The sequence below is a fragment of the Mixophyes fleayi genome, chromosome 1, assembly GCF_038048845.1.
Source record: "Mixophyes fleayi isolate aMixFle1 chromosome 1, aMixFle1.hap1, whole genome shotgun sequence".
In the NCBI taxonomy this organism is placed as follows: Eukaryota; Metazoa; Chordata; class Amphibia; order Anura; family Limnodynastidae; genus Mixophyes; species Mixophyes fleayi.
The window spans coordinates 50,868,465-50,881,609 of record NC_134402.1 but is presented as its reverse complement, the minus strand read 5'-3'; positions in this window follow the sequence as shown (position 1 = coordinate 50,881,609).

Genomic DNA, 13,145 nt, shown 5'->3' with positions numbered 1-13,145 from the left:
TCTCATTTTCTCACATATTGCTAAGCAGTAATTTGACTGTCTGAGGTGTCCATCCATTCGCTGTAAGGAAGACAAGTGCATCCTGGAAGTAAGGAACACCATTTTGCAGAGCATGCTGTGAAGAAGAAACAGCATCCATTCTCTCCTTTGTGGCAGCATCACTTTTATTCTACCCTGTTACTTCAGTAAATTAATATCCTTCAGACCTCTTCTCCACTCTGGTTTTTTGGAGGGTAGGAAGGTTTATTTTCTTATCAGACTATACAGGCTGTAGGGTAACATATAGCGGGGACAGAACAGACACTTTGTTGCATACGTGCACACCTCACTCAGCACTCTTTATATGTACATAACACAGACTTGCCAACCTTTTGAAATTGGCATCCGGGAAAGAGGTGGGTGTGTGGGGGCGGGTCTCAACGAATCGCATAATTTTGTCCCAGTCCCCTGCTATGAAATACCATAATTTATGACATTACATAGAGGGGGCGGGGCTTAATGGTGCAATGCCTACTCTTCCGGGAGCTCAGGAGAACTCACCGAAATTCGGGAGCCTCCCGGAAATTCCGGGAGTGTAGGCAAGTTTGATATAACATATTACATCCCACATTACATAACTAATGAATTTGATAATTAATTATCTTATATTTCAAATATTTTCCTTCCATCAACCTCAATTCAAACTCTACACAGATTAAAAAGGTAAACTATCACCCAGTGTTGAGAAGCAGGGAAGTTGTACTATACCGTCATTTTGAAAAGGACACTGGAAACATATGATTCATATAGATTTTGTTTAGATAACATTTTGTAAAAAATAATCTACACTTTTACTGTGTTTTATTGCTGGAGATTAACTGTTATGTTTGGTTTCTCGCTATCAATAAATATTGTGTGATTAATGTGGTTCCAAAGCACAAAAGAGATTTAATGGCAATAATAATACAAAGGACAACCGATACATACGCTGCGCAGCCCTGGATCCAGGAATAGTCCGTCAATTCTGATGTCTGTTGGCAAAGAGTGAGACTGTTCCTGAATCAGAGGCTGCTTTTATGTTGTTAAGTTTAGAAAAAACACTGAGGATGTCACAAAATATACACAGATAACACTAAGAGAGTTCTTCATTGGTCCAAGGTTAACGATGTTCCAGTAGAATGCTGGTCATAGGTCAGGTTGATCATCTCCCAACAGAGGGGGCCGCTCACTCCAACTGTTGCCTACGTGTCTTCCCGCCGAAAAAACCTTTTTAAACTGACCCATAAGACGAGTGCTTTTGAGGATTAACCTCATATTGCTCATAACTAGCGACCGCTAGATGCGATCGCTACTCTGTCGAAACCGAGTTACTGCTGGTGTAATATGGATTAATGTGAGACCAAACTCTTTACAATTTAGAGGACCTGAACCATAAATACCTTTATTATAATATTATCTGTGTATAAATAACCTTTAATTAATTAATTAAATATTCAAATGTGAATTGGAACATTTAGAAAATGTGTACTATTTACAAGTATAAGTGTGAATGTAAGTGTGTGTTATTAATCTGTGCGATTGCGTCATTAGACGTGACGTACTAATCACAATTGCGCGGTAAAATAAAATTAATTAATTTAACCAACTTCATCCAATTATTTGACTTCCACATTACATTACAATAACAATCGTACCTCACTCTCAATAACTGATCACTGTTCACTATGTTGCAAACTGTAGTTATGTAGTACTATCACTACTTAGAAAGCTTAGACTGGCCACATAAGGTCCAAATCGTCCGGCCTTAGGTGACCAGATTGGAAGTTATCCATACATTAGGTACACTGATCTCTTGTGGCTTCAGTGCTGTCAGAAGGCCACACATGCTCACACGCATGCACACCGGCCAATTGTGGTTATCTTCTGACTGCATTTTCCAAGTTTCTGATTACGCAGCCAAAAAGCCCTGCAGCACCACATATACTTAGTAAAATCTTCACATATGCACAACATCTATGGCTGCATGCTCATGGAAATGTTTCTTTATGGAAAAAAAAATCAAGTGTATTTGATCCACCCAGGCTTGCCCATCATCCTGTGCAAAGCGTACTTGTTTTGTATTTCGCCTATCACATCCATACAGTAATTACATAGCAATAGATGAACCATCCATACATAATGCCTGATGCTGAGTTGGAAGGATGCCGGCTGTGTAGCGTAAATTAATAAACTTTGCGCTGCGAATGCCTAGAAAGATGAGCACACGTATATGCGCACATTTCATAGGCACAGGTGAGGACAGTAAAGGCATGTACACGCAGCTGAGTTAGACCAGCACATGAACACATTTACACCTGTCAGGAACCGTATCTTTTGCATCTGCTAGAGCACAGATACATAAACTCGCTTATGATGATGACAGTCGCCAGCTTCTGATTGGCTGATTGCGAATTTACCTCTGAAGCTGATAGGTGCTTTCTTAATTGATTGTGCTTATATTATAGGATTTTGTAGGAGCATTTAAAAAAAATATATATATTTTTTTGCGATTTTCATTCCTATGCCAAAAGCAATGTTATATCTGCTGTATTATATCAAGCTTAATAGCGAATGTGTTTTTCGCTATCAAAACAAATGGTAACAAACTTTTCTTGTGTTTATGCCCAGGAGTTGAGTATGGGTATGTAGGTGTATGTCTGACATAAACCTGACGTATATGGTGCAGTGTTTGATGTACCTTGAGATGCCTATGCCTCATCATATGTGTGTAAATACTAGAGATGGTCACTGACCCCCGTGTTTTGGTTTTGTATTCGGTTTTGGATCTGGATTACCGTCGTGTTTTGGTTTTGCAAAACCGCCATTGTGTGTTTTGGTTTTGTTTGGTTTTGTTTTGCTATTTAGTTGGAAAATCAATGTTTTTGGGCCTAAAATAACCCATATTAGTGCTCCACCTGTTTCATAGATAAGTAATCTAATTGTAAAGCTAATAAATTATCAAAAAAACAGTTTAATTCCTGGTAGGTAGGCCTTCATTAATTCTACACACAAAACAGATATTCTTCCTCTCCATCTATGCATATTGGCAATGCAGCCATCGTCTTTGGATGTGTATTACACCCGACACTTATAGTTAAATATGTAAAGAAATGGAAAAAGGCAGTTTGCTTTCTGTCTCTATAGGCCCCCCTCCACTTGTTGAAAAAAACAAAAAATTCAACCGTTATAGACTGTGCAATATTAATTGAAATGGACAAAGACAGTTTGGTTTCTGGCTCTCTAGGCCCCCCTCCACTTGTCGAAAATACAAAAAAATTCAGCCGTTATAGACTGTACAATATTAATTGAAATGGAGAAAGCCAGTTTGGTTTCGGTCTCTCTAGGCCCCCCTCCACTTGTATAAAATACAAAAAAATTCAGCCATTATAGACTGTACAATATTAATTGAAATGGAGAAAGCCAGTTTGGTTTCGGTCTCTCTAGGTCCCCCTCCACTTGTATAAAATACAAAAAAATTCAGCCGTTATAGACTGTACAATATTAAGAGAAATGGACAAAGCCAGTTTGGGGTCACTCTGTCTATGACACACTACCCTTAAGGAGAAATTGCCCAAACAGCAGCCTTTCAAGCCGGTACGTGATATGGAAATGCCACAAGTCCCTTTCCTCTTTGGGGGTAGATTGCACCCTACACTTACATAGAAAATTTTAAAAAGATGTTATCGTCATCATCTTCCGCTTCATCCTCACCCTCATCAGTGTGTACGTCATCATCACAGACTATCAACTCATCGCCGCTTGAATCCGCCATTAGAGAACAGTCAGTGCTTGGATGTCTTGGATGGGGAAGGCTTTCCTTGTGGAAGATGTAGTTAATTTTTATAAACATCATTTTCTCCACATTTTTGGGAAGTAACCTTCTACGGCGATCACTGACTAAGTTCCCTGCTGTGCTGAACACTCGTTCAGAGTACACACTGGAGGGTGGGCAGCTTAAGTATTGCAAAGCAAGTTTGTACATGGGTTTCCAAATGGCCTGCTTTTCTTCCCAGTAAGGAAAGGGACTGTCTGACATTTCCATATCAACTACCTCTTGAAAGTAATCCTCCACCATCCTTTGCATGTTTATACTCGTATTGGATGGAGTTATGGGCAAAGTGACACATTTTTTTGAAAAATCCTTCAAACCAGCCCAGATGTTAAATTGTTCTGGTCTGCCCCCTGCGTTTTCCCTGCTTCTTTTTGGGAAATTTAATTTTTTCGAGCAGCAGCAGCTTGAGAAAGTGAAGGAGGACACGTTGTCAAGCCAAGGCCCAGTTCAGTGGCCAACTTGCTGAGCAATAGCTCCTTGCAAAAGTTCATATCTCGATCATTTACAAGTAAAGACTCAGGGGTAAATGTATCATAATCCGGTTTTTGCATCCCGCGCGAGATCGGCGAGTTGACAGCTAACATTTAAAGTGGCGCTGGCTTGTAAAGGCAAGTTTGCCTTTACAAGCCAGCGCCGCTTTAAATTTTAGCTGTTAACTCGCCGATCTCGTGCGGGATGCAAAAACCGGACTATGATACATTTACCCCTCAATGTAGGTCTTAAACCTTGGATCAAGCACAGTGGCCAAAACGTACTGATCCGAGTTCAAGATCTTAATAACTCGAGGATCATTGTGAAGCGAATGAAGTACTTGATCGACAAGGCCAACATACTTTGCTGAATTGCTTGCTTTCAGCTCCTCCTTCATTTTCTCAAGCTGCTTTTCCAATAGTCTAATTAAAGGAATGACTTGGCTCAAACTAGCAGAGTCTGCACTCACCTCACACGTCACAACTTCAAATGGCTTCAGCACCTTGCACAGCACTGAAAGGATTCCCCACTGTGCAAGAGTGAAATACATTCCCTCTCCTTTCCCAATGTCATGGCTTGTGCAATATGCTTGGATGGCTTTGCGCTGTTCCTCCATCCTCTGAAGCATGTACAGGGTGGAATTCCACCTAGTTACCACCTCTTGCTTAAGTTGGTGGCAGGGTAAGTTAAACTGCTCTTGGAGCTGCTGTAATCTCCTACATGCTGTGGCTGAATGCCTGAAATGGCCTGAAATTTTACGGGCCACCGAAAACATCTCCTGCACCTCGCGGTTATTTCGTAGGAAGCTCTGCACCACCAAGTTAATGGTGTGAGCAAAACAGGGAATGTGTTGGAAATCACCCAGCTGTAATGCTCGCACTATATTGTTGGCGTTATCAGAAATGACATACCCTGGAGAGAGTCCAAGTGGTATAAGCCATGTATCAATCACATCTCTCAGTTTGCGTAACAAATTGTCAGCTGTATGCCTGTTAGTGAAGCCGGTGATACCAAGAGTGGCCTGCCTGTGACAGATGTTACGTAGTGGTGTACATGCTGCTGCTGTTCCTGCTGGTGAAGTTGAATGACCAACCCAGTGGGCTGTCAAATTCATATAGTCTTTGGTTTAGCCACTTCCACTTGTCCACATATCTGTGGTTAAGTGGACAGTGGGCAGAATGGCATTTTTCAGCGGAATCTCTACATTTTTACACACTTTTTTGTATAGTTGTGGAAATGCTTTACGGGAGAAATGGTGTCGCGATGGAATTCTGTAACGCGGACACAAAACCTCAATTAACTGTGAAACACCAGCTGCGTTTATTGTGGAGATTGGACGCAGATCTAACACTAACATTGCAGCCATGGCGTCTGTGATTCGCTTGGCGACTGGGTGACTGCTGTCATATTTGCTTCCCCTAGCAAATGATTGTTTCACAGTTGATTGCTGAAATGTAGGACTGCTCATTTTCTTGACCTGCCTCTGGGCTGACGATTCACCCCCAGCAGCAGCAACAGCAGCAGCAGCAGTGGGACTACCGCTTTCTTCAGAGGAATCAATAATAGTGCAGGAGTCATCCAACCTTAATAAGTGAGATGCCGGGCTAACTCCGAGCGCTACTGAGGATATTGATGAGGATGGTGTGGTGGGTGTATTTTGTAGCCGTCGAGATGTCGGTGAGCGGAGGGTCTTAGCTGATGATGGAGTGCTTGTAATTTTTTTGGAAGAACTTTCAGCTTTTCCCAACACTTTGCCATGAACTCTCGTTAAATGGCGTAACATAGACGAGGTTCTAAGATGGATAAGGTCCCTCCCTCGACTGACTGTGGCTTGACATACACTACAAATGGCTAGACAATTGTTGTCTAGATTTGGGTAGAAATAATTCCACACATAAGAAGTGGATTTTTTTGTTTTATGCCCAGGCATGACAATGGCCTTTTTCTTGTCACGTGCCAGAACTGCTGCCACTGGTGCAGGACTTACACAAACAACATCATCCTCATCAACATCCTCATTAGCGCCCTCGTCGCCTACACAAATCTCCCCCTCATCCTCTTCTAATTCCAAATTGGCATCCTCAATTTGTGTATCACCGGCTACACTCGGGCTATTAAGGCACACATCAGCAGAATGCTCACTATTAAACATCCCACTGTTGGATGGACTCTCCACAGGGATTGGCGTCATTTCTGAATCAGAGCAAACATTATCCTTTAATGCCTTACTGTTATCTTGCAGCTCGGCTTTGACGCGTAACAGTAGTTGTGCACCAATTGTAGGCTCGGTAACTTTTTGGGATCTGCCACTAATAGCCAAAGGTGAAGGCCTCATTCTCTCTTTGCCACTGCGTGTGTAGAATGGCATGTTGGCAAAAAAAAATTTATCGGCACTTAACTTTTGCTCAGTAACACTTCTTTTTCGCTTCAACACAGTAATTTTTTTTTTTGTTTTTGTTTTTTGGACTGATTTCGAAACACTGTGTAGTTTGACATCGCCTTGCCCAGATGACGTACTGGGAACACTAACATCAGTACTGGTGACAGAACCTGGTTGCTCATTCTGATCATTTGTGAACTGCTTTGAATCCATTCTGAGCCCAAAGCACTTGTAGTGCTAAAATTTATTTGGTAAGATACTGCTGACAGATAGTAATTTTGACAGCCAGAAATATTTATGCACAATTATGGGGGACACCCCAAAAGCACTAGGGAGTGCTAAAAATTAGTTGGTAGATAATGCTGACAGATAGTAATTTTGACAGCCAGAAATATTTATGCACAATTATGGGGTACACCCCAAAAGCACTGGAGAGTGCTAAAAATTGGTTGGTAGATACTGCTGACAGATAGTAATTTTGACAGCCAGAAATATTTATGCACAATTATGGGGGACACCCCAAAAGCACTGGGGAGTGCTAAAAATTAGTTGGTAGATACTGCTGACAGATAGTAATTTTGACAGCCAGAAATATTTATGCACAATTATGGGGGACACCCCAAAAGCACTGGGGATTGCTAAAAATTAGTTGGTAGATAATGCTGACAGATAGTAATTTTGACAGCCAGAAATATTTATGCACAATTATGGGGGACACCCCAAAAGCACTGGGGAGTGCTAAAATTTATTTGGTAAGATACTGCTGACAGATAGTAATTTTGACAGCCAGAAATATTTATGCACAATTATGGGGGACACCCCAAAAGCACTGGGGAGTGCTAAAAATTAGTTGGTAGATAATGCTGACAGATAGTAATTTTGACAGACAGAAATATTTATGCACAATTATGGGGTACACCCCAAAAGCACTGGGGAGTGCTAAAAATTAGTTGGTAGATACTGCTGACAGATACTAATTTTGACAGCCAGAAATATTTATGCACAATTATGGGGGACACCCCAAAAGCACTGGGGAGTGCTAAAAATTATTTGGTAAGATACTGCTGACAGATAGTAATTTTGACAGCCAGAAATATTTATGCACAATTATGGGGGACACCCCAAAAGCACTGGGGAGTGCTAAAAATTAGTTGGTAGATACTGCTGACAGATAGTAATTTTGACAGCCAGAAATATTTATGCACAATTATGGGGGACACCCCAAAAGCACTGGGGAGTGCTAAAAATTAGTTGGTAGATACTGCTGACAGATAGTAATTTTGACAGCCAGAAATATTTAGGCAAAATAATGGGGGACACCCAAAAAGCACTTTGAGCGCCAAATATAGGAAAAATAAAAAAAAACCCTCTATCCTCCTCTCTTCTCTAGCGATTTTTGTTAGCACATCTGGAATCAGAATATTGTATTCTCTGTCCCTGCTCTAATCAGCCTGTGACTACACCCTGCTCTCTCCCTCTGTCAAATGGCGATGGATTACTGTGGAGGCGTGTATTTATAATCTTCAAGTATCGCGAGAACCGAGATCCGACGACGTCACAATGATGTTCGGCCTCGATTTGGATTCCGAACGGGCGGGAGAGTACCAGATCCCAAAGTTCGGGTGGGTTCGGTTCTCGGGGAACCGGACCCGCCCATCTCTAGTAAATACGTTATTTTTACAGGTTGATTTTTTGAGCATGAATTACGATGTTGTAATGACATCTTTGTTACATTTACACTTTGTCACCATCTTTACAGTGATTCCAAATCAATACAACAGAGGTAAAAACATCAACTTTAAGTTTTACTGTTGTAATATTAATTGACAGGGCCTTTTGTAAAAGCACAAAACAGATAAAGGAACATATTTTATTGTTTTTAATTTAGTGTCATATTGGTTTGCTTGTAACAAAAATATATGCCACTCGGCATTTATCTATCTTTATGTGTTGTGCGCTGAAAAAGAAATGTGAAAATATTGTCTGTTTTTACCTTTCTATTATTATTTTATCATTGGGTAAAGACAGTTATTTGATACAACAAAATGCAAAACCATAGCACAAATGATCTTTTGTGATTCAGAATTACAAAGATGCATATAGATCATACTTACCAACTTTTGGCAAGTGTTTTCCGGGAGATGGGCGTGACTGGAGGGCCGGAGGGGACAGGGCACGACAAACGCGTCATTTTGGTCCCGCCCCAGCGACAAAAAAAAAATGCTGTTTTGTCGTGGGGGCGGGGCCAAAATGACACGATTCACAGCGAATCGCGTCATTTCGGGACGGTGAATCCCGGGAGTGGGAGACTTGCCAGCTCTCCCGGGAGCCCGTGAGACTGACCCGAGTTTCGGGAGTCTCCTGGACATTCCGGGAGAGTTGGCAAGTATAATATAGATTTGCAGGCTAAAGCGCATCATCTGCGTAGTTCAAAACATTCTACCAGCTGATAGGAGGAGGGAAGTGGATCGAGGGAATTCTCAACAGGACCTGAATTCTCCAACAACTCTGAGGTCCTGGAGATTAGGTCTCATCCACATATAATGGGCTGCCTTTTGTACTTGTAAGTGCAGTTGTACTTCTGCAGGAAAGCACATTTCTAGATTAAAACATACAAACTGTGTTAAGACACACAAAGGTGACATAAGTAAAAGATACAGTCCTGTCGTCCCCTCACTTTGATTATTAATTGAAGACATAAATGAGGGCAAACCAAGCAGTGTTTTAAGAGAAAATAATCAGTTTGATGTAGATAGAAGAGTGGGAGTTATTAATTTTAGCTCAAACATATAGAAGAAGGTCTATCTGGAAATCAAGAAGAACAGTAGTGGTGCTTCAAATTATTTATTTATTAACATTTATATATAGCACCTATATATTGTGAAGCGCTTTAAGAGGACTTTTAATCATTCACATCAGTCCCTGCTTGTCACGGGCACTAGGAGTCTTTACCCAGGGATCACCAGGTGGTAGGCTTACCAGAGCAATGTAGGTGGTAATAGGGTACTCTGGTAGCAGGGTGATCACGGAACAGTAAATAGCAGATGATGAGATGCTCAGGAAAGTCTATGACTAGCAACACTGGTAATATGGAGGTAATAGTACACGAGGAACTGTATGGACAAGGACACGTGAAGGTAGTCAGTGGTCTGCGATAGCAAGTTGTACCACTGCTATAGTGAGGAGGAATGTCCAACAGAAACGAGGAGGTGATGAGAGTCAGCGGTCTGCGGATAGCAAGTTGTACCGCTGTCTGAGTGAAGGAATGGAATCCAAGTGGAGGTATCCGGGGAGTCAGTGGTCTGCGATAGCAAGTTGTACCACTGCTATGTGAGAGGATACTGGAACAGGTGATACTGGAAACAGGGATCAGTGGTCTGCTACTAGCAAGTTGTACCACTGAATATATATGTGAGGAGGTGCACGGGGAGAGACTGCAACACAGGGTAAACACGGCACCTTAACACGATCCACAGTAATATGCACAATATAGATATATATATGAATGACTGAACAGCACTGCAAATATGGAAAGTCTCTTGAAGTAATCCGGAACAAGATAGTACAGTCAATGATGGCAACAGACTCAGCGGATAGCAGACTCCAGAGGAGAACCAACACAGTCCAGCAAGATATGCAATACACCAGCACAGTCAATGAGAAGTATGCATACCGTGGTTCAGAAGCAGGCAGTCAGACAGGAGTGCAGCGATACCTGAGCGGCAGGAGGCCGGCAGGATGAGAAGTCCCTGGATGGATGACGCAGAGGTCTAGTAGGTGCAGCGCACAGGTAAGTAAACCAACAGGGACACGAATCACCAGGAATCGGTAGAACACGGAACTGGACTCTTGGCGGACCCAGGAGAATGGTGATGATCTAGCAGCAGGATAGTAGATGAGACACGAATCCAATGCTGACAGGCGGGTAGAGACCAGCGGGACACAGGAAGGTGTGGAGAGCGGATCAGCAACAGATGGACGATTAGCGCTGGCAGCAGGAGCAGGGCTCTGCGGACTCACGGAGGTAACCAGTAGCAACCAGCAGGTGCAAATAGCGATGGAACACGGGTGAGCAGAGTAGACCAGGAGCTGTTGATCACGGGAGTAGCGAATGGCAATAATAGCAGCAGTCTCGAGGAAACACGGGAGAGATGAGATGAAGACTGTAGCGCACAGAGGTAGCGGATAGGAATCAGCTCACAGTCACGATGTTGAAACACAGACGAGTTGCAAGCTAGAGTCTGTAGTGCACGGAGGCAGCGGGTAGGACTCAGCTAACAGTCACGATGTGGAGACACAGACGAGTTGCAAGCTGGAGACTGTAGTGCACGGAGCCAGCAGATAGAAGTCAGCTCACAGTCTCGATGATGAACAGGTGAGTAGATGTGGAGAGTGGCTGAAGTGCACGGAGGCAGCGGATAGGAATCAGCTCACAGTCTAGATGATGATATGAGATAGAGTTGAAGTGGTATAGGAGACTGTAGTGCACGGAGGCAGCGGATAGGAATCAGCTCACAGTCTTGATGATGAACTTGATGGTAGAAGTGGTATGGGAACCACAGTAGTAGAAATGGTTTGGAAACCACAGGGGTAGAAGTGGTTTGGAAACCACAGGAATCAGCAGCGCTGAATAAACGAGGAAACACAGGAACACCTTCAGAGACTCATGGGGGAATGAGACTCCAAGATCAGGCAACGTGGTGTTGAACACAGGTGCTTAATATAGGGAGTGTTGCCTGATCTGCCAATTAAGTTAAAGGGACATACACTGAAGGGTAGGAAAGGGCTGCGCATGCGCAGACCCTCAGGATGGAGGACGGCCACGGTTCCTAAATGTCCGGGAAGAGGCACTCACGGTCCGGTGAGTGACAGTACCCCCCCTTTTAAAGGTGGGCACAGAACGCCTGGAACCGGGCTTGTCCGGATTTTTGGAATAAAACTTCTTCAAAAGGGCAGGAGCATTAAGATCTTCAGCTTTGATCCAAGAGCGCTCCTCAGGACCAAAGCCCTTCCAATGAACGAGGAAACGGAGGACTCCTCGCGAAATTTTTGCATCCAATACCTCAGTAATCTCGAAATCCTCCTCCTGATGAACTTGAACTGGCTGCGGAGCTGAGGGAGGAGTTGAGAAACGGTTGATGATAAGAGGTTTGAGTAACGACACATGGAAGGCATTGGAAATCCGAAGATTCTTAGGAAGAAGAAGTTTAACACATACTGGATTGATTACTTGAATGATCCTATATGGACCAATAAAACGAGGGGCGAATTTCATAGATGGGACCTTCAAACGAATATTTTTGGTAGATAACCAGACACGATCTCCAATTTTTAGTGGTGGAATAGCCCGCCTCTTCTTATCTGCGAAAGACTTATATTTGTTAGATGTCTTCTTTAAACAGGTTTTGACCTGAGACCAGATATTTTTGAAGGTCTGACAAGCAGTCTCCACAGCAGGAACTTGGGTGGGAGGGAGGGCAGGAAATTCCGGAAAAGACGGATGGTGACCGTGAACCACCAGCCCTTGACTTTTTGAAGATGACTCCTGAGATCCATCTTCAACGTCCGATGACGTCACGAACGCCCGATGAGGAGGAAGGCGTTCAGACTGAACCTTATCGCACAGATCCGTAGATAAAGGATCCTGTGGAGGAGGACCTGGTGGAATAGACGAATGCTGTCTTTTGAATGAAACCACTTGAGAGAGACAACGATGATGACATTCAGCTCCCCACGATGTAACTTGAGAAGTGCGCCAGTCAATCTGGGGAGAATGACATTGAAGCCATGGAAGGCCTAAGACAATCGGACTTGTCGTAACAGGAAGAATTAAAAACGAAATCTCTTCATGGTGTAGCCCACCAATCTGAAGCGTTACTGGAGACGTACTCTGGGTGATGAGACCATTGATGAGACGTGATCCATCCATAGCAGTCACAGTAATCGGTGTTTTCAAGGTAATCACTGGTAGGGACCATTAATTCACTAATGATTTGGAAATGAAATTTCCTGCTGCTCCGGAATCAATCAGTGCTTGAGCCTCAAAGGATTTGGTAGCAAAGGAAATCGTAACTTCAAAAGCACAGGCTTTTAATTTCGTAGAAGATGGAGAGCACTCCAGGAACCCTAACCTTATCTCCCCAGTATTGGTTAGAGCCCGGCATTTCCTGGGACAAGAATTGAGCATATGCGTGGAATCGGCACAATAGATACAAAGTCTATTCTTTATTCTTCGGTCCCTCTCCTCTAAAGTTAATTTGGAGCGACCTATCTCCATGGGTATCACCGGAGATGAAGCTGGGTGAAATTGAGGATTTGAGAGAAGAGGTGTTTTAACCGAAGTTGTTTTCTCAGGTTCTCTTTCACGAAACCTCAGGTCTACACGATGGCAAAGAGAGATCAAATCTTCTAAAGAGGAGGGTAGTTCTTGTGAAGTCAGTGCGT